Raw genomic sequence first — 19,217 nt, 5'->3', positions numbered from 1 at the left:
CCCACATCTAGCACTCCCCGGACTAGGGTCCAGGGCCCAAACCCAGGGCTTTGCGTGTGTTGTACAGGTTGTGCCCTGTGCAAGGAGGTCTGAAGACCAACCTGTTCTCTGCCTGCCAAGCAATGAGTCAGCCAGGCTGAGACCACCCAGAATAAGGGACACCTTCTTTCCAGTTTGTACCAAGGCACCAAAGACCCCAATAACAGGTATGCCCAGACCAATACAATAATGGAGGATAGCCCAGTATTACAGGACCGTGAGTTTTCCAACCTGGCCTCACTCCTTCAGCAACTCGCCCCCCTCCCCTCCAGCCCCACAGGTACTCTTCAAGCCTCAGACGCTACACAGGCACCCACCGGGGCCCATCCCTAAACAGCCCATGATCCACCCCAGACATGATCTCATTCATCTGATCCAAATGAAGGCAGGTCTTCCAATACCCAGTGAAAACTAGGTAGCTGAGTGATCCAGTGAGGCTGAAAGGAGGTATATGTTTAAGCCCTCACCTGGTTCCCCAGCCAGGGACAAGCAACCAGCTCTCCCCCCTGGACAGCCCCACCTCCTGGCAGGATTAATTCTCAGTAAGCCCTGCACTGTCATCAAGGATTCCAGGAGTGGGGTCCATTTGGAGCCAGTAGCCAGGGAGTCAGGCATGGCCCGGACACAGGAAACACACACACACACACACACACACACACACACACACACACACACACAGAAGACCTCAAGTCTTCCTAAGCCTGCTGTCCCCTGCTTTCATCCACAAGGTTTGCACTCTATAGCTGGGGAAAGGTGCACTCAGATGGGGAGTTAGGATGAGGCAGAGTAAAGGGGTTGAATTGTTCCCAGCAGGCACAGATGTGGGGCAAGGACAAAAGAGGCTGCACAGGGCTCAGGCCAAGCTCAGGAATGTAGCAGGTGGGGCTGTTGGTGCCCTGGCCGGGCCCGCGTGGGCAGGCAGCTCAGCCCGTGCCCACCCCAGGGCTGGCGCCCAGTCCTGTTCACACCCTTTCCCGTGGGCTGGGGAACACACGTTAAGAAATTCCCACGATTCCCAGCAGCCCGAGTGGCCCAGCCCATCTCGGCACCTCCACAGCAGGGCACACTCAGAAGGGGCAGGACCTCAACGGTACAAAACCTAAGTTAAGATCAACTTTGAGTCCCCCCCCCCCCCGCCCCCACCCCCATCCCTCTGTCAAGCCTCCTGAGTGAACAGGGGCCTCCCTGGGAAACAAAGCAGAGTTCACTGCCTGATCCGGACAGGCAAAGATTCTTGTCTGGGGTGGGGCATGAAAGGGAAAAAGGACAGGGGAATGGTTAAAACCTGGCTCTTTGGTCCTTCCTCTGCTGCAAAAACTCCACTGTTGGCTATAGTTATACGAGGGTCTCGGTGGGCAGTGAGGGACTGACAGAGGTGTCGCTTCTGGGTAACAGAACACTTTGATGCCTGACCAGTGAGCAGCCTGGCTTCCGTGACATCATCAGCAGGCAGACCCCCAGAGCCCAGTCTCCAACCCATCAACTCTCTCTTGTAGTGAGACCTCTGTCCCACTCCAGGATCCAAACCCACCTCCCACCTCCAGCCAGGATGGCAGGGCGTGGAATGAGGGAAACCGGCCCCGCCTCACCCCACAAGCTCATGGCTAGACCAGGGGAGGTAGGGCAAAGACTCCCCCACCCCATTCATGAGTAATAAAAACTCTGGCAGAGGGTGGGAGGAGAAGGGCAGACAAATAAGGGAGGCATGGAACAATGCAATGACCCCAAGGCCACAAGTTCACAGGGCTGCCCTGCAGGGATCTGTCCCTCAAACAACTCCCTCAGAATTCCTGGGGAGTCAGGTGTCCCTTCAACAGCCTCTCTGGAACCTGGACTCCAGCACCAACAGGCAACCTTCTCCCAGGTCCTGAGCACTGCAGCCTGGGGTCCCCTCCCCAGGTCACAGACAGTTGGGTGGAGCTGTCTGAACCAAACCCTGTGAACCTGAGATTACCCAGAATCTGAGATCAGTTGCAAAGACCTCATCAGAAAGCTGCAAGCCCAGACATCCCATCCCATGGGCACAAAAGACCTATGATCTTGACCCCTGCTGACTGTGGCCCTGGCAGATCACTTTCCCCAGCCTCCAAGAGCTCCCTCCACCTTGTGCCTCCCCCAAGCTGGGCCACCAGAAGCCCAGGATTATCAGAGCCAGGAGGGGTGGCTGACTTGGATCTCTAGGCCCCAAACTAAGGGAAGGGGGAGAGAACAGGAAAGGAAAAAAGGCACCAGGCTGACAAATTCATTTTTGCAATCGGCCCATTTCTGTTTGTCTGCTCAGACGCAGCTCCAGGCATCTGCACAAGCCAGATGGAGGAGGCTGCTATTTCTAGAAAAAAAAAAGGGGGGGGGGGGGGAATGAGAGGGGAGGGAGGGAGGAGGTGGAGGCAGAGGGCAGAAGACCGGGTCTGTTTGCCCTAAAACCTCAGGCAGACCGATACCCCCCTCCCCAGCACTACCAGACAGGGTCCTCATTCAAGAAAGGGCTGAGGCGGGGGCTGGGGTGAGGTGGGGTAGGGGAGAAGAAAGGCAGAGAAAGTTTAATTAGCCAAAGTCGACTACAATAGGCCCCCTCATGGGCTGCATCAGGTTTTCATTCATGAGCAAGCGACAGTGCTCCAAAAATGCCAAGAACCGCCCCCCCTCGCAGTCTCTCCCCCACCCCCCCCCAACAGGAGTGCGTCCTCTAGCAGGCTGGCTGAGCCTGATGCCGTGTTCCAGACATCCCTCCTCAAAGGGATGTGAGTAGGAAGAATTAATTATTAAAGAGCAGCTGGTATTTCGGCACCGACTGCACTCCCCCCAGTTCCTATAGCTGATCCCCCTCCCCCTTAGGCAGAAACACAAACTACACCACCCCCCATCCCCAGGCCCCATTTCTAAACACATAGCTAAGATGCCACCCCTAGGGAAAGGAAAGCAAACCTTTGTCTCTGCTGCTACTTGGAGTGGGTGGGGCATGTGATACCGCTGCCCCCCACCTCCATTACTAGGTCCAGCTACTGGGGAGGATATACTGGGGAGGAAGGGAAGGCTGGCACAGAGTTAACATGTCCTCCAGCCTTGCCCCCCAAGTAACTTACACCTGGTCTCTGTCTCTCTGGCCCCTGACATGCATATACAGGACAGAGTGGGGATCCTGGGGGCCCACCCCTCTAACTCAGAAAGACCTCCGCCTGCCTTATCAAGACAGAGTCCACATTTAAGTCCAAGGGGAGACAGAGCAAAGAGAGGATTCAAAAGGGGCAGGGCGCAAACCAAGATGTCCCAAGCTTTGTGTTTTAGGAAGGAGAGAAGACTGGAAGGAAGAAGCAGGCAGCCCCCAACATGGCTCACCCACCAGCCCCAGCCCAGCCCAGCCCAGCCCAGCCCAGCATCTCAACAGCCAGCACAGACTCCGGGGCCCTCGCACCTGAACTCGGACTGAGGATCCTTTCTGCCTAAGTCCTCGGAACCTGAAGAGGCCCGGGGCAAGACCCAGTCTCCAGCTCCAGTCCTGCAGGTCAGTCTGGCCAGGAGTCCCTCTGGCCAAGCCTCCTGGATCTCCCATCCCCTGCCTCCTTTTGTTCCTCAGATCTGGCATCATCCTCCCTTCTCAGGTGAACCCAATCATCACCATCATCACCCCATATTGCCAAAACTAATTCCAGGCCCCAGAAGCACAGGGATCACTGTCAGGGTGGTGGGTCTCTTGAGCACCCCCCCCCCAAAGTAACTGCAGCTACTCTTCCTCTTTGGGGACACACCTCATCTCAGAAGGCCAACAGTGGAGGTATCAGATGGTCACCTCTTCCCCCAAATGAGGCACCCCCACCTTCCCCTCTTCTCCCCCCAACAACCAGACTCCCAAATCAATTCCTTATCACCCAGCCAGTTCTCATCTTCCCCAGGGCCCCAGAGAAGGGTGGGGTAGGGAGGCAGCCTCCCTCAAGTTAAAAGGCAAGAGCAGACCCTGCCTCTATGAGATACGGATCCAGGATTAAAAACGGGGGGCATCCACCCCAGACAGGAAGGAGGGTAGCTTTCATCTCTCTCTGGCCCCAGGGTGTCAGACGGTGGAGAGGGTGGGAACAAACGCAATAACGCCTCACGGGGGAGGGGGTGAGAATAATGGGAGAGAGAAGTAAGGTGGGCCCACAGGCCCCCCCCTCACGCACGGAAGTCAAGGACACAAAATCAAGGATGCGTTCTTAGGTCTGGGTGGAAGCGCTGCGGGGTGGGCAGCGCCCCTCACCTCAGAGTACCAAGAAAGGAGTGTCCAGCGTAGAGGGGTCTGCATAGAATCCGGGTGCAGGGCTCAAATCGCTCTGCAACGCAACATGCGCCGCCTGGGAAGGGGCAAATCAGGAAGCCCCGGCTGGTCTCCGGGCCATTTGGGGGTGCGGGTCGCGGGGAGGCGGGCCCCTCCCTCACCTGCAGGGAACGCGCCCCTGCACGGGAGTGGCGGGGAGGGGCGCGCGCAATAACCCCGAGGCCCGGCTCCCGGGCTGGCGATGCTCCCGGGGGGCGCCGCCGGGCACCGGGAGCCGGGAGGAAGGAAGGGGGGCGCGGAGCTCGGCGCGCGCGCGGGGAGCCCGCGGGCAGCGACGGCAGGAGGAGGGGGCGCCGCCTCGCGTCGCGGGCACCCGGGGGAGATGGGATCCGGGGTGGTTCGGCGGGCTCACCCCCTACGGCTCGAGCTCCGGCTTCGCGGGCGGCGGCGGCAGCAGCGGCGGCGGCAGCAGCGGCAGCGCCTCCTCGACGGCTCCTCCATCTTTGCGGCGGCTCCTCCGGCTCCGCTCGCCGCCGCCACCAACAACAACATTCGGAGACGTCACTCCCGTCACGTGACCCGACCCAGAGCTAAAAATAGACCCAGACCCCCCCCCCCCCCCAACACCCTAGCTTCAGCCACCACCAACTCCTCCCCTCCCTCTCGGCCCTCCCCGCCGGGCGGGGCCAGCAGCGCCACCGGGATAGGTTCTTAAAGGGCCGACACCCAGCAAAGGGTTGGGCTGGGGAGGGGGTGGAAGGCAAGGGATCCGAGCCCTGCGACCGAGCCCTGCGAGAAGGGGTGGAAGGAGCGCTGCAGGGGACCCGGTCTGACTCCTGGGCCCCGACCTTTGGGACGCTCGACTTTCCTCCCTGCGCTCCCTCGACTTCCTTTTCAAACCGTGGATGGTGCAATCGTTGCCTGCCTAAGCTTCTCCCTGACCCGTCCTCCCGCGGTGGGGGAGGGCAACTGGAGATGGGTTCCTAGCGACTGGGAGAGCCGCCGAGACCCCACCTAGGGGGCTAGGCTGGAGGCGGAGGGCTGGCACAGGTCCCGAATCCGCCAGATCCCACCGCCCACACTGCATCCTTGCCAGGGAAAGGAGAAACTGAGAAAGGGTAGAGTATGGCTGTAACAGTTCAAGGCCTTCAAAAGGAAGACTTCCGGTTCCCGACTTTGATGCCCTGCTCCTCTACAACTCCCCTTAGGACACTCTATGAGTATGTGTAATTAAACCCAGACAGTTTGTCAATGACCGGTAATTTCACTAACAAAAGTTTTTTCTGAGGAAGTGGGAATTGCGTTCAAAAATATGTACAGAGGTAAGAAGGTTCTTTATAATAATGTGAAAAGTTGGAAACAACCTAACTAGTCATCAGTAGGGAACTGGCGTACACCCACTAAGCAGCATACCATCCAGACATTAAAAATTATGCACGTCTATGTTGACCTGAAAGATGCACACGATACACTGTTCTCTTGAAAATGATTGATCCGGGGATGCCTGGGTGGCTCAGTGGGTTGGGCGTCTGACTTCGGCTCGGGTCATGATCTCCTGGTTTGAGTTCCAACCCCCCCCCCCCCCCCCCCCCCCCGTGGGGCTCTGTGCTGACAGCTCTGGCCTGGAGCCTGCTTCACATTCTGTGTCTTCTCCTCTCTCTGCCCCTCCCCTGCTCATGCTCTGTCTCTCTGTCTCTCAATAATAAATAAACGTTAAAATTTTTTTAAAAAGAAAAAAAAAAAGAAAATCATTGATCCAGCATTACAGAACTGTTTCATTACTGTACACGACAAACTAGATCCATATGTCTGAATACGTATGCGTATAAAAAAGCCTAAAATAATATATACCTAAATATTTACCTTTGCTTTCTTCATCTTTTTCTGTATAGCTGAAGTTTTTCTGTATATCTGATTTGCTTAATCAGAAAAAGTAAATGACCGAAATAAATGTTTCTGTAATGAATGATAAAGGTTCTTCCTACAAAGTGTCTCGGGAATCAGTCCACTCTGACCCATCTCTAACCCCACCCCTTGGTCTAAAACAAATCATACCTCACCTGAAATACTAGCTGCCTCCATGACAGGTCCATTCCCTGCCTCCATCCCAGTGTTCTTCCAAAGCCAGGGTGACCCCTTCAGAACACACATCTAATAGAGGGAGGGCTTAAAACCTTTCCATTTTTGTCACTGAAATCTGTATCTGGCCCAGGAAAGTGGTTTCCAAACTTTGGGGTACCTACAAATTACCTTTTTCAGTGGGGATGGGACCACAAATATTATAAGTACCCCAGGGGATTTTGCTGCAGCCAGCCCTTTCTTCATACTTGGAGAAAAAAGCAAACAGCCTAGAAGCTTCTACATGATCTGGTCCCTACCCACCTCACCTTTCTTCCTTTAGCTGGCTTTCTCTTATGTTCTTGAACTGTGTGCCCCTTGCTCCTCAGGGCCTTTGCATACGCTTTTTTTTTTTTTTTTTTAATTTGTGGAATGCTCCACTCCCTTCTTCTCTTTGCCTGGCTAACTCTTACTCATCCATAGAACTCAATAAAATATCACTTCCTGAAAGTGGCCTTCTTTGGTTCTTAAGCTAAATTAATTCCCCTTGTTCTATATGCTTTAACTGACCCTGATAGCAACTTGCAAATATGCACCTACTTATGGCATTATTGGTTCAGTGTCCGTGTCTTCCCCTAAACTGTAAGCTTCTTGAGTGCAGAAACCCTACATTTCCTCTCAGCACAGTGCCTGGAACAACAACAAAAAGACTTAATGAATATTTGTTGAGTGAAATGAATGAGTATTAAAAGATTAAGCTGGGGTGGCTGGGTGCTCAGTCAGCTAAGCCATCAGATTCTTGATCTCTGCTCAGGTCACGATCTCACAGTTCATGAGACTGATCCCCACATGGAGCTCTGCACTGACAGCTTGGAGCCTGCTTGGGATTCTCTCTCTCCCTCTCAAAGTAAATAAACATAAAAAAAATTGGGGCACCGGGGTGGCTCAGTCCATTAAGTGTTGGACTTCAGCTCAGGGCATGATCTTGCACTCCGTGAGTTCGAGCCCCACATCAGGCTCTGTGCTGACAGCTCAGAGCACAAAGCCTGCTTCAGATTCTGTGTCTCCCCCTCTCACTCCCCTCCCCCACTCGATCTCTCAATCAATAAATGTTACAAAAATTAAAAAAAAAAAATTAAGCCAAAGGAAGCACATTCTGACTAGACAATGGACTCTAGGCAGAAAGACCAACCCCCCCCCCCCAGGTCATCCCCTGTCGCTCCAAGACAGGGATCTTCTTGCCTCCACCCCATAAAGATGGTGCCACCCAATTACTGTTACTCTTGATCAACCTTATGTTGTCTCTAGGGCGGTTGGGTTGGGTTGGATTGGGTTGGGATTTTGCTTTCCCAGTGCATGTTTTGCCTACCCAAAAAGAGTATAAGCCACTTGAGAAAGGAGATGAGATCATATTTCTTTGTGCTTTCCCAGTACCTAGCACTGCACCCTGCACATAGCAGGTACTCAGTCAAGGCCTCGGGATACTGAAGACTCTAGAATTTCTTCTCTCAAGATCTCAGAACACAGGGAAAGAATCTCCCCATGTGGGATCATAGATGTCAATAACTGTCACAGAGCACCTTGGCTAGGCCCTTCCCATTCCAGAGACGAGGGGACTGAGGCGCAGCAAAGCTGAGCTGACTCGCCCAACGTCACAAGAGTTCACGCAGGCAAGAACTGGGATTCAAACTCAGGTCCGTCTGTCTCCCAAATACAAGGGACAAGGCCCAAAGGGGCTGGGCTCCCAGCACTGTAGGTGTCTCCTCCAGATGCCCCTGAGATTATCACCTCGGTTCCCCAGGGGCCAAATGCCCCAGGGGTTATAAGAATTCACCACGAGGAGCCCTCAGATTTCCCCTTCTCAGGTAAGCAGGGGTTAAATAATCCTGCACTCACTCTACATTATGTTTTTGAGTACCTGTGGTAGGTGCTGGGGATACAGAAATGAATCTGCCTTTAAGGAACTTAGAGTTCCTCACAGAAAATAAAACTGTCTTTTGTTATGAGTCCCTAGAGTAGGCCCTTGCTAAGACCATTCACCATGGAAACAGGGATCAGGGGTCTGTCTCAAATGCTGCCTCAGTTTCCCAATGTAGAATGAGCCTGCAGATGGAACCTAGTAGATGATTAGGGAACTTCTGTCCCTGGGATCCAATAGTGAATTTGGCCCCTTGGTAGGAAGGAAATCAATCTTGGAGGAGAGCTGGACATTTAACCTATTAGCCTGACAGGTTGGCAGCACTACTGGACTTTAAGAAGAAGCATCAGGGGCACCTGGGTGGCTCAGTCGGTTGAGCGGCCGACTTCGGCTCAGGTCACGATCTCACACTCTGTGAGTTCAAGCCCCGCGTCAGGCTCTGTGCTGACAGCCTGGAGCCTGTTTCGGATTCTGTGTCTCCCTCTCTCTGACCCTCCCCCGTTTATGCTCTGTCTCTCTCTGTCTCAAAAATAAATAAACGTTAAAAAAATTAAAAAAAAAAAAGAAGAAGAAGCATCAGGGGAGAAGAATAAGGATGGCGAACAACGTTGCTAAGGGCTATGGGAGTTGCAACTCCCATTTGGAATCATGAGAAATGCCCTGGCCAGTACCTGGACCAGGAGACAGAACAAGCTTCCTCCATGATCAGTGGACACTCCTGAACTGATAGCACCCGCTGCTGCCACACCCCTCTGGCTCACCCAGGCCTAGGCCCTCCAAAGTTAGCATAGCCTAGGGGCACCTGGTCGGCTGCTCAGTCAGTAAAGCAGATGACTTTTGATCTCAGGGTTGTGAGTTCAAGCCCCGTGTTGGGTGTTGGGATTACTTAAAAATAAATTTAAAAAAAACTAATACAAATTTAAAAAGATAAGGTTAGCATTCCTGGGGAACAGACAGGGCACCCTTACTTCCAAACTCTCACCCAGAATTTCTTATGCAGTAGAAACCCTCAGATCCACAGACAGGATTCCAGAGGCTCTGGTCAGTTCCAGTCTATGGTGGAGGAGCACTTAAGTGGTCTTGCTGGCCTCCAAAGAGTGCCTGGGGTGGAAATAGTCCAATTGTGCCTAAATATAGCCTCCGGCAGAAAATAATATAGAACAAGGGAAAAGTGAGCTGATAAGCCCAAGCAATAGATATTTACTAGATATTTATCAAAGGAAATGTACATTCTTTAAGTCTTTTGTCAATTACCAAGGGTGATTTGTACATAAGGCACCTTGTTTCTATTCCATCCAGCAAGAACTTATTGAGCATATTGAAAGGTTATGAGGCTAACACAGTGCAAGGTACTGTGGGGACTGCACAAAAAAATAAGAAAACAGGACAGGAAGTGAGACAATCTGGGTCCTACAATCAGCTCTATCCCGGTGTGTTGTTGGATGAGTCATTTTCCCTCTGGACCTTCGTGTCCTTATCTGGGAAACAGGACTTGGACTTCTGTTCTCTAAGGTCTCTTTCAGTTCTGACATTCTGTGAATTCCAAATTAGATGTGATGGCAGATGTGACCACATCCAGCATAAAGCTGGACTTCAAAGTTTGGGCTGGACCTTCATTCCCTGAGATGCTTTAAATCCTGCCCTTGGGCTGTTTACAATGTGTTCTAGGGGCAGAAGAGTTTATTTCAGGGCAAACAATTCATGTGCCCTGAGGCACAAAGCAAAGGCGTCACTGAGGACTGAGTTGTGCAGAATATAATGAAAACTGCCCCCAGGATGCCTGAGTTTGGCTCAGGTCTCTCTATGTGACCCTGAATAAGTCCCTTCCTCTCTCTGGGCCTCTGCTTGTGTATCTGTAGGATTAGAGGGTTGGACTGGATTCCCTTCCTTCCAGCTAGAGACTTTTCTGGATGGTCCAACAAGGTGAAGTTGAGAAGGAAGGATGGAAAAGGAGTTCCTTCTTCCTGCCCTTCCTTCCTCTCCCCTAGGGCCCTCTTCTCTGGGCTTAGGGCTGAAGGGAACTGCTTTCAGGCCAGCATCCAGGAAGAGTCATCTTGACTGAGATGTTTTGGGGGAAGAGTGACAGGTGACTGGCAAGCTGCCATTCCTCTGCCAGTTTCCTCATCGGTAAAATGGTATGATTGGATGGCTAACTTCCGAGGATTTTTCCAGCTCTGCGAGCCAACAATTCTACAGTTGTAGCTCACAAAAACAACACCAAAACCAAGAAGGCCTGGCTGGAGGTGAGAGCCTCAGTCATTCACTTGAGTGTTACCTGGCCCTCAACACTTTCTGTCCCTTCCTACGCCACCCAGCTCCTGCCTTCCTGGACCAGAGATCAGGAGCAGGTCCCTGTCTCTATACTCAGTAATGACCAAGCCTGGGGAAAGCCAGCCAGCATCATGGCTCATAGATTAAGTTATGAATTTTTTTTTTAAGCTTCTTTATTGTGAGAGAGACAGAGACAGCGTGAGTGGGTGAGGGGCAGAGAGAGAGGGAGAGAGGGAGAATCCCAAGCAGACTCAGCATGGTCAGCACGCAGAGGCTGACGTGGGACTCAAACTCACAAAACCACAAGATCATGACCTGAGCCGAAATCAAGAGTCAGACACTTAGCTGACTGAGCCACTCAGGCCCCATGAATTTGCTTGAAATAGACTGTTCTGGGGGCGCGTGGGTGGCTCAGTCAATCGTCCAACTTCAGCTCAGGTCATGATCTCGTGGTTCATGAGTTCAAGCCTGGCATTGGGCTCTCTCCTGTCAGCACAGAGTCCACTTCAGATCCTGTGTCTCCCCTTTCTGCCGCTAACCCCTCTCAAAAATGAATAAACATTAAAAAAAAAATAGACTGCTCTGGGCGCAGCTACCACAATTTGTCATGGTGCATTCACACACACACACACACACACACACACACACACACACACACATACACAAAGAGAACGAGCAGAGGGGCACCTGGGTGGCTCAGTGGGTTAAGCGTTTGACTTGATCTCTGCTCAGGTCATGATCTCATGGTTTGTGAGATCAAGTTCTGTGTCGGGCTCTGTGCTCACAGCACAGAGCCTGCTTAGGATTCTCTCTCTGCCTCTGTCTCTCTCTCTCTCTCTCTCTCTCTCTCTCTCAAAATAAATAAACTTAAAAAGAGTGGGGCGGGGGGGTGGAGAGAGCAGCTTCTCTGCCAGACCTCTGGTCACATCTACCAAGAGCCTCCCACAGCAGCCAGGTAGGTACCTGCTAAGGGACAGCAGGTGACCGGAAGGCCTAGCACAGAAGACAATGCTTCTTAGCCCAGGTCCCCCCACGAGCCTGGAGCGGTTCACACAGAACCTTCTTACCCCTCTAACAGCAAGAAGAGTAGGAGGTCCAGGGAGATGGCTGAAAAGGAAGCCTATCCTCTTCCCCACATCACTGCTGGGACCTGGAGATGAGGCCCGGGATTTCCTGGACTATACAGGGCTCCTCTCTGCCTGCTCAAGAGTCGAGGCCACATGAACACAAGACTGGAAGTGACAGCTGTGGTCAGTCACATCCCACATGTCCGCAGGTTCCTCCAGAAGCTCTTCTCTGGGCAGAGCATGGGTGTTTGGGAGGGAACAGAGTATGCAAATGTGCCTGCCCTCTCAGAACTTTATGATCCTTTGGAAACAACAGAGCCCCAGAAAACAAGATGGAGCGGTGGGGAAGGAGGGAGTCCGGGAGACACAGGTCAGGTTGGCCTAGAAGCTCACGCACATCATCTGCTCTCTCTGAGCCTCAGTTTCCCCTCTGTGATTGGAGGTTTGGACCCTCTTTTTCTGGAAGACCCTCTTGGCCCAAAGGTCATAAAACAAAAGAGAACAAGACATGGACTTACATGCTATGTGGAGGGGCAAGGACTATCACCACTCAAAACCCGGCCTAATTGCCTTCCCTCCAGCAAAGAGTCTTCAGGTGACATACGTTTCGCCCCCCCTTTTTGTAAATATTTGTCGAGCGACTTCCTTTTTGAAGGGCCTTGTCTCCTATGTTCTCGTTCTCACAACTCTACAAGGCCGATATTATGAACTCCATCTTGTAGACAAGGCGAGGAGGACCAGGGAGGTTGAGCAACCAGTATGTGGCAGGCCAGGACACAACCCAGGCTCTCTGGGTACAGCACCAGGTGAGGTCTCCCCAGCTTTGAGGGGGGTCTTCCCCAAACGGGCAGAGACAGCTCTGTCATCTTTCTCCAGGAAACTCCTTGAGGACCCAGGACCTCCACAGGAAATCCTTGATTCATATGTCTGGAAGGCACATTCCATCATCCTTAAGCAGGAGGGTCGCAGCAGACAACAGACTTTCCCTGTACCATTCGGTGTCATCCTCTGACCCATAGGTGGGTGTGATTGTTATTAGCTCACTTTTAAGATGAGGTTCAGGAGGGGCGCCTGAGTGGCTAAGTTGGTTGAGCATCCGACTCTTGGTTTTGGTGCAGGGCATGATCCCAAGGCTCCTGGGATCAAGCCCCGCATCGGGCTCCATGCTGAGCGTGGAGCCCGCTTAAGAGTCTCTCTCACTCTCGCCTGCTCTCTATCTAAAAAAAAAAAAAAAAAAAAAAAAAAAAAAAGATGAAGTTCAAGAGACTTAACAAACCTGCCAAAAGCCACAAACCCAGTAAGTGAAGATGCCTCCCTGGCCCAGACCCCTGTCTCTACACTCAGCAACGGCCATGCCTGGGGAAAGCTAGCGTCATGGCTCCTACAAGCTAGGCATTTGTTTAAAAACAAAGACTATTCTGGGGCGCCTGGGTAGCTCAGTTGGTTAAACGTCTGGGTCTTGATCTTGGCTCAGGTCATCTCACCCAGGTCATGATCACTCAGGTCATGATCTCACTTGATCTTGGCTCAGGTCATGTGTGATCTGACAGTAGGAAGCCTGCTTGGCCTGCACGGACAGTGCTGGGATTATGTCTCTCCCTCTCTCTGCCCCTCCCTCACTTGCTCGTGCTCTCTCTCTAAAAATAAATAAATAAACTTAAAAAAATAAAATAAAGTAAAAACAAAGGCTATTCTGGGTGCAGCTATTGCCCAGGTTTGTGGAGCCCAGAGCTTGCTTGTTTTAACCATTGGATTCCACCCCAAAGACGAGTATAAAGACCCAGTTGGCCACTTCCTAGCCATGAACTTGGAAACGTACTTAAAACTCTTCGAATCTGTTTTATCACCTCTAAAGACGGACAACATCCTCCTCACTGCGTTGTTGGGGCCTGACACCCAGTACTTGTGTGAAAGGCTGGCCGGCTAGGCTCCAGGTAAGCCCCTCCTCCCCCTGCAACCTCGGTGTTACCACTCCAGGGTTCTGAGGTGGTTGATAGGCTACCGGCCACTCCCATTCCCTGGGCAAGGTACTCACCTTCCTCACCGGAAATGACTCCTTCCCCACCCTCTCTCACCTTGCTGTTTCTGGCTCCTGAGCTCCCCATTTCACACTCCCAGGCTTTATAGAATTGCCCTGGGGATGGGTGGGGGTGCAAGCCCAGATATCCACCCCCAAGTCTGTTTCCCTGCTCCAGGAAACCTGCAGGAGCAAGGACTCCAGGCGAGGGTAGCCAGAATTAGCAAATAAAAATACATACAGGATGCGCAGTTATATTTGAATTTCAGATAAAGAAAGAATAATTTTGTATACTTATTATATTAAGCTCATCACTTTTTAAAACTTATTTATTTTTATACTTATATTAAAAGATTATTCCTTATCTGAAATTCAAATTTAAGTGGGTGTCCTTTATTTTATCTGGCATCCACGCCCCAGATCCCCTTGGAAGACTGACCTTAATGGCAGACAGCCCAGGAAATGGCTTTTATCAGGAGTTTTTAAGCACTTTTAAGTACAATTTGCATAACATAAGTTACCCATGTTCGGTGTGCAAGTCAATATTTGTTAGTAAATTTACCACGTTGTACAACCATCACAAAAATCCAGCTTTAAAACATTGTCATCACCCCAATAAGTACCCATTTACAATTAATTCCCATGACTGTGCCCACAAATTGCTTTTTTAAACATTTAATAAATCGTTTTTTCTCCTGTATAAAGCCACAAATTCTTTTTTTTTTTTTTTTTAAGTTTTTAAAATTTATTTTGGGAGAGACAGAGTGTGAGCAGGGGAGGGACAGAGAGAGAGGCAGAAAGAGAGAATCCCAAGCAGGCTTCTCGCTGTCAGCACAGAGCTGAAATCAAGGGTCCCACGCTTCACCAACAGAGCCACCCAAGCGCCCTTCAATTATTATTTTCTTAGGATAAATTCTTAGAAGTGGAGTTGTTTTGTCAAAGGGTCTACACATTTTTAAGGCTTTGGATAGTATTTTCCGACCCAGTAAGGGACACTACCATGGGACCCGTTGTCCAAGTCAGAAGCCTCAGGTAGGGGGTTCAGTACAAGAGAAGACGACTGACTGGCTGAAGGCTGACGTGGGAGTGGCGGTGTATAGGTGATAGGGGGAACAAGCGGCGGGGGGGGGGTGCAGAGGAGAGAAGCTACCAGGCATTGAAGACTGTCAGGTACTGGGGATACTGGGGAGACACCATGTAGGACTTCCTTGGAAACCAGAGGAATACTCTTGCCCACCCCCCCCCACCCCCACCAGCCACAGGTGCTCGAGGCAGCACACTTCGGGAACTCCTTCCCTGCCACCCCCTGTTCCTCTTGAAGCTCCTCCAAGCAAGCTGGATGCCAGCTCTCCAAGATCCAGCCAGCTGCAGCCTGCCCAGAGTCCTGCCCACCCCCACAGCTCTGAGTGGGTCAGTCTGGCTTCCAAAGGCGGACCCTGGCACCCCACCAGGGGTCCAGCCTCCTTTCCCCTCCCCCTCCCCCAACCTTGGAGGAAGACCAACTGGGAGGGGCTAGAGCAGGTGGGTGTCGGATTGGGGGCGTAGATCTTGAGATGACTCATAAGGCCACCCGCCACCCGACGGGAGAAAGGGGCTGGGGGATGAATGGATTGCAAACCAGAGGGAGGGGCTGAGGAGATGAGCTTTGGTGCCTTGATTCGCCCGCGTCAGTTTCTTCAACATCTGCAGTGCGTGGGGTTGAGCGATCCCACTGGGGGGTTGTAGGGGGTAGGGCTGGGAGGCTGGCTGACGTTTGCTTCCCGCCTGCTGGGTCGGCCGAGCAGTTCATGAATGACTCACCTCATTGTCAGGCTGATTCACTGCTCTCCTGGGGACTTGGAGGGCGGGGGGAGGCTGCAGCAGCCCCCTCTGTACGACTCAGCCTGTCGCACACACACGCACACGGGCGCGCACACGGGCGCACACGCGCGCGCGCGCGGGGGCGGGGCTCCAGCGGGTCCACTTACCTGCTGGGGTCAGTGCCCCATAGATGGGTTTCTGGGATAAGACGGAGGGGGTTGCACACCACTTGGTCTGTGGAGAACAAGTCTTGAGGTTTCTGTCTAGTCTACCCATGGCTATTTACATTCAAATTAATTAAAATTAAATACAAAAAACTTCAGTTCCTCAGTTTCACTAGCCACATTCCAAGTGCTCAAAGCCTCAGGTTACTAGTGACTACTCCATCGCACAGAGTGGATAGAAAACACCTCCATCAACACAGAATGGTCTATCAGTAGCGCTGGTCTGCACAACCTTCACGCACACAAAGCCACACAAACAGATCAGCCCTCCCCCAGCCCAGACGCTCAGCACCCCCACCCACTATGCAGCACGCAACAGTCATTTCATTCCATACACACGCTCACACAGCACCCAACTGCCAACGTGGCCACGCGAGACTCACAATGTCCATACCAAGGAAAATCTAAACACAAACACACAAACACACACATCAGCACACCGATTCACATACAACTGTTGGCACAATAAAAATACAAGTTAGGGGAAAATGCATTTGCAAACATGCTGAAATAGATACAAACTCAAACCATGTGGTTCTCATAACAAATCTCAGCACATGTTTGCCAACTCAAGTAGGGGGGAAGGGAACCCACATTGTTGAGTCCCTGCCAAAGTGCCAGGCATGGAGTTAGCCATTTCAATGCGTTAATTCAGTTAATCTCACAGCAACTTTGCAAGGAAGGTATATTGTCCCATTTCTATAGATGAGGCAGCTAAGTTTCAGAGAAGAAAAGTAACTTAACACAAACCGTCACACAGCCAGTTAGCAACAGGGTCAAATACAAACCAAGATTTGTTTAACTTCTTGGTCAATGCAGCATGCTGTCTCCAAACACACATGCACTGGCATCGGTGCACGTGCACACACACATGCACGCGCACGCGCACACACACACACACACACACACATATACACTCAAGGTGCGTCCTCCTTTGTACCTAAGAAGGTGAGTCTCCTCATCCAGCAACTGCAGGATTTGGGGAAGTAAGCAGATTCATTTATACTCCCTCTTGACAAATGGCATTAAGTCATTCAACAAATGCTTGCTAAGTGTCTTCCGTGTTCAAGTCCTATTCCAAGTACCAGTTCACAAAAGGAACGCCACAGTTGTCGCCCTGAAGGAGTTTGAAATCCAGCAAAGAGGTGTGAGGGAAGCCTAAAGACAATACAAGGTATATAAGAGACCCAAGTCATAATGGAAGTAGGCCAAAATTGCAGGGAACCAAAGAGAAGGTACCTTCTGGGTAAGATCTCCTGGGGCAGTAAGGAAGGCTTCTTAGAGGAGGCAGCCTGTGAGCCAGGGCATGAAGAACGAGTGGGGTGGAGAAGGATTGGTATTGATTAGGAGATTGGTTGAGAGATGAGCTAGGGCAGGGAGGCACACACCAGGCCATTGCAGGCCCTGGGGATTTTATATGTCATCCCTCAGCAACTGAGAGGACTGAAATTTTGTTATGATGGAAAATAGTATCCCATTGGCATGTTAGAAAGAATGGACAGAGGGAAGAGAGCTTGGACTAGGGAGACCATGCAGGAAGCTACCACCATAGCTCAGGTGGGAGATTGTAAGGCCTGATGTACATACAGTTGGAAGGCATCTGGACAAGGTGAGGGATAGATGGGGATGGGGGAGTTGGGGTGTATCCTAGTCCCAAGAAAGAGCAAGGCAACAGGTTTCTGATCCCTGAAAATGTGATCAAAGCCATGTATTCTCGCTCAGAAGAGGGCATATAGGCATAGGTGCACAGTTTTTGTGCATAATTATAATTATAGGGGGCTTATATTCCCTGAAGCCCCAGGTTAAGAACCCCGTTCCTTGGAATTCTAACAGGCAGAACGACATAGTGGTTAAACCTGTGTGGAATCGGACTGCCTGCCTCCTCATCTCAGCTCCACCACCTATTAACTATAGGAGCTTGGGCAAGACATTGACCTTTTCCTCCTCTGTAAGGCAGAAGTAGTCCTAGCACCTATGTCGAGGCTTGTTACAATGATCAAGTGAGCCAATACATGGAAAGTTCCAGAACAGTGCTCAGGAAGTACCGGCTGTTATAATGGGTTACATCAGAGTGCTATTAAGACCCTCTCACTACACTCACTCCTTTTTGTACCCCACTTCATAGCTGGGGGGCTGGTGTCTTCTCGTGTGGCCCTCTAGCCCAAGTCCGGGCAGCCCACTTTGCCCTTTCCCGGAACCCACCCCTTCCTTTTTGGCCTGAGTCTCCATTATCCTCAAGGTTGGTTCTTAGAGTGAACACTAACCTCTCTTCTAGGAGGAGGGAGAAAAGGATCGAGGTCCCATCACCATGGAGACCCAATCCTTGCTTTTCCCTTAAGATGACATTTGATTTGGGGGAAGGGAGACCCTTCAGTACGGGGGTCCTTCCCAACTGTAAAATCGCAGACCACCTCCTCACTGTGTCCTGCCATCTCCTCTCTAAAATGTCGCAGGTCCACATTTTCCCTTTGCTCCAACCACCTATCCCCAACTCCATCCAGGTTCTAACAAGAGGTGGGGCAGTAGATGGCCAAGTTCATTTAACTTAGAAAAGTGATGGAGGAGAAAATAGGATTTCCCATCAGAAGATCCACCACTAAGTGACTGTGTGACCCTCAGGGGGTCTCTTATCCCCTGGACCTCAGTTTCCTAACCTGTAAAATAATACTGGCCCCTCACTCTTCACGGGATCTTTGTGGAGACAAAATGAGCTCGTGATTAATACTGGAAGCCTCAGACTCCAGTGTGGATAGGAATTGCTATTAGTCCTCTTGGCCTTTTGGGGTCTGTGATCCCCCTTCAGCTGGAGCTGACAGAGCCCGGATGCCTGAGGGGCCCTGAGACTGGGTCTCCAGGATCATCCATAGCTGAGCAGGAAGAGCTGTGCCCAGGATTCCAGTAAGGAGAGGAGGTCCCAGGTCAGACGAAGCACAGAGGCTATGAAGGAATTCCCAGCTTGGATGAGAGGAGTCCAGCTTTTCACCTCCCATTGCCATTTTGGCTTCCATTCTGACATGTGATGGGTAAACTGGTCCACATGAAGCTAGGACGGCTGTCCAGAGGTGAGGCCAGTCCAGGCCACCCTAGAGAAGATCCAAGGCTGGCTCAGATCAGATCACACCATTAAGAACTTGAATCAGCTACTTTCTTCCTGCCTTTTGAGTCCTCAAAACTATGCAACTCTAGGGGCACCTGGGTAGCACTGTTGGTTAAGCCTCAGACTCTTTTTTTTTTTTTAATTTTTTTTTTAAACGTTTATTTATTTTTGAGACAGAGAGAGGCAGAGCATGAACAGGGGAGGGGCAGAGAGAGAGGGAGACACAGAATCTGAAAGAGGCTCCAGGCTTCGAGCTGTCAGCACAGAGCCCGATGCGGGGCTCAAACTCACAGACCGCGAGATCATGACCTGAGCGGAAGTCGGACGCTTAACTGACCGAGCCACCCAGGCGCCCCTTGCCTCAGACTCTTGATCTCAACTCAGGTCTTGATCTCAGGGTCATGAGTTCGGGCCCCATGTTGGGCTCCAAGCTGGGTGGGAAGCCTACTTATAAATAAATAAATAAATAAATAA

The 19,217-nt window shown here is 51.5% G+C and overlaps 1 protein-coding gene across 4 annotated transcripts in view; it reads right to left on the bottom strand.

Moving 5' to 3' along the window:
• HDAC5 (histone deacetylase 5) overlaps positions 1-4,854 on the bottom strand; it is a 39,093-nt gene extending 34,239 nt beyond the window's left edge. For all 4 annotated transcript variants that reach the window (XM_058704884.1, XM_058704882.1, XM_058704883.1 and 1 more), the window contains exon 1: positions 4,704-4,854. The gene's annotated coding sequence lies outside the window, so the exon portion shown is untranslated. The remainder of the gene's footprint in view (positions 1-4,703) is intronic.
• Between the last annotated feature and the right edge of the window lie 14,363 nt (positions 4,855-19,217).

The sequence above is a fragment of the Neofelis nebulosa genome, chromosome 16, assembly GCF_028018385.1.
Source record: "Neofelis nebulosa isolate mNeoNeb1 chromosome 16, mNeoNeb1.pri, whole genome shotgun sequence".
In the NCBI taxonomy this organism is placed as follows: Eukaryota; Metazoa; Chordata; class Mammalia; order Carnivora; family Felidae; genus Neofelis; species Neofelis nebulosa.
Note: the sequence above shows the minus strand (reverse complement) of the source record. Positions and strands in the feature narration are given on the sequence as shown.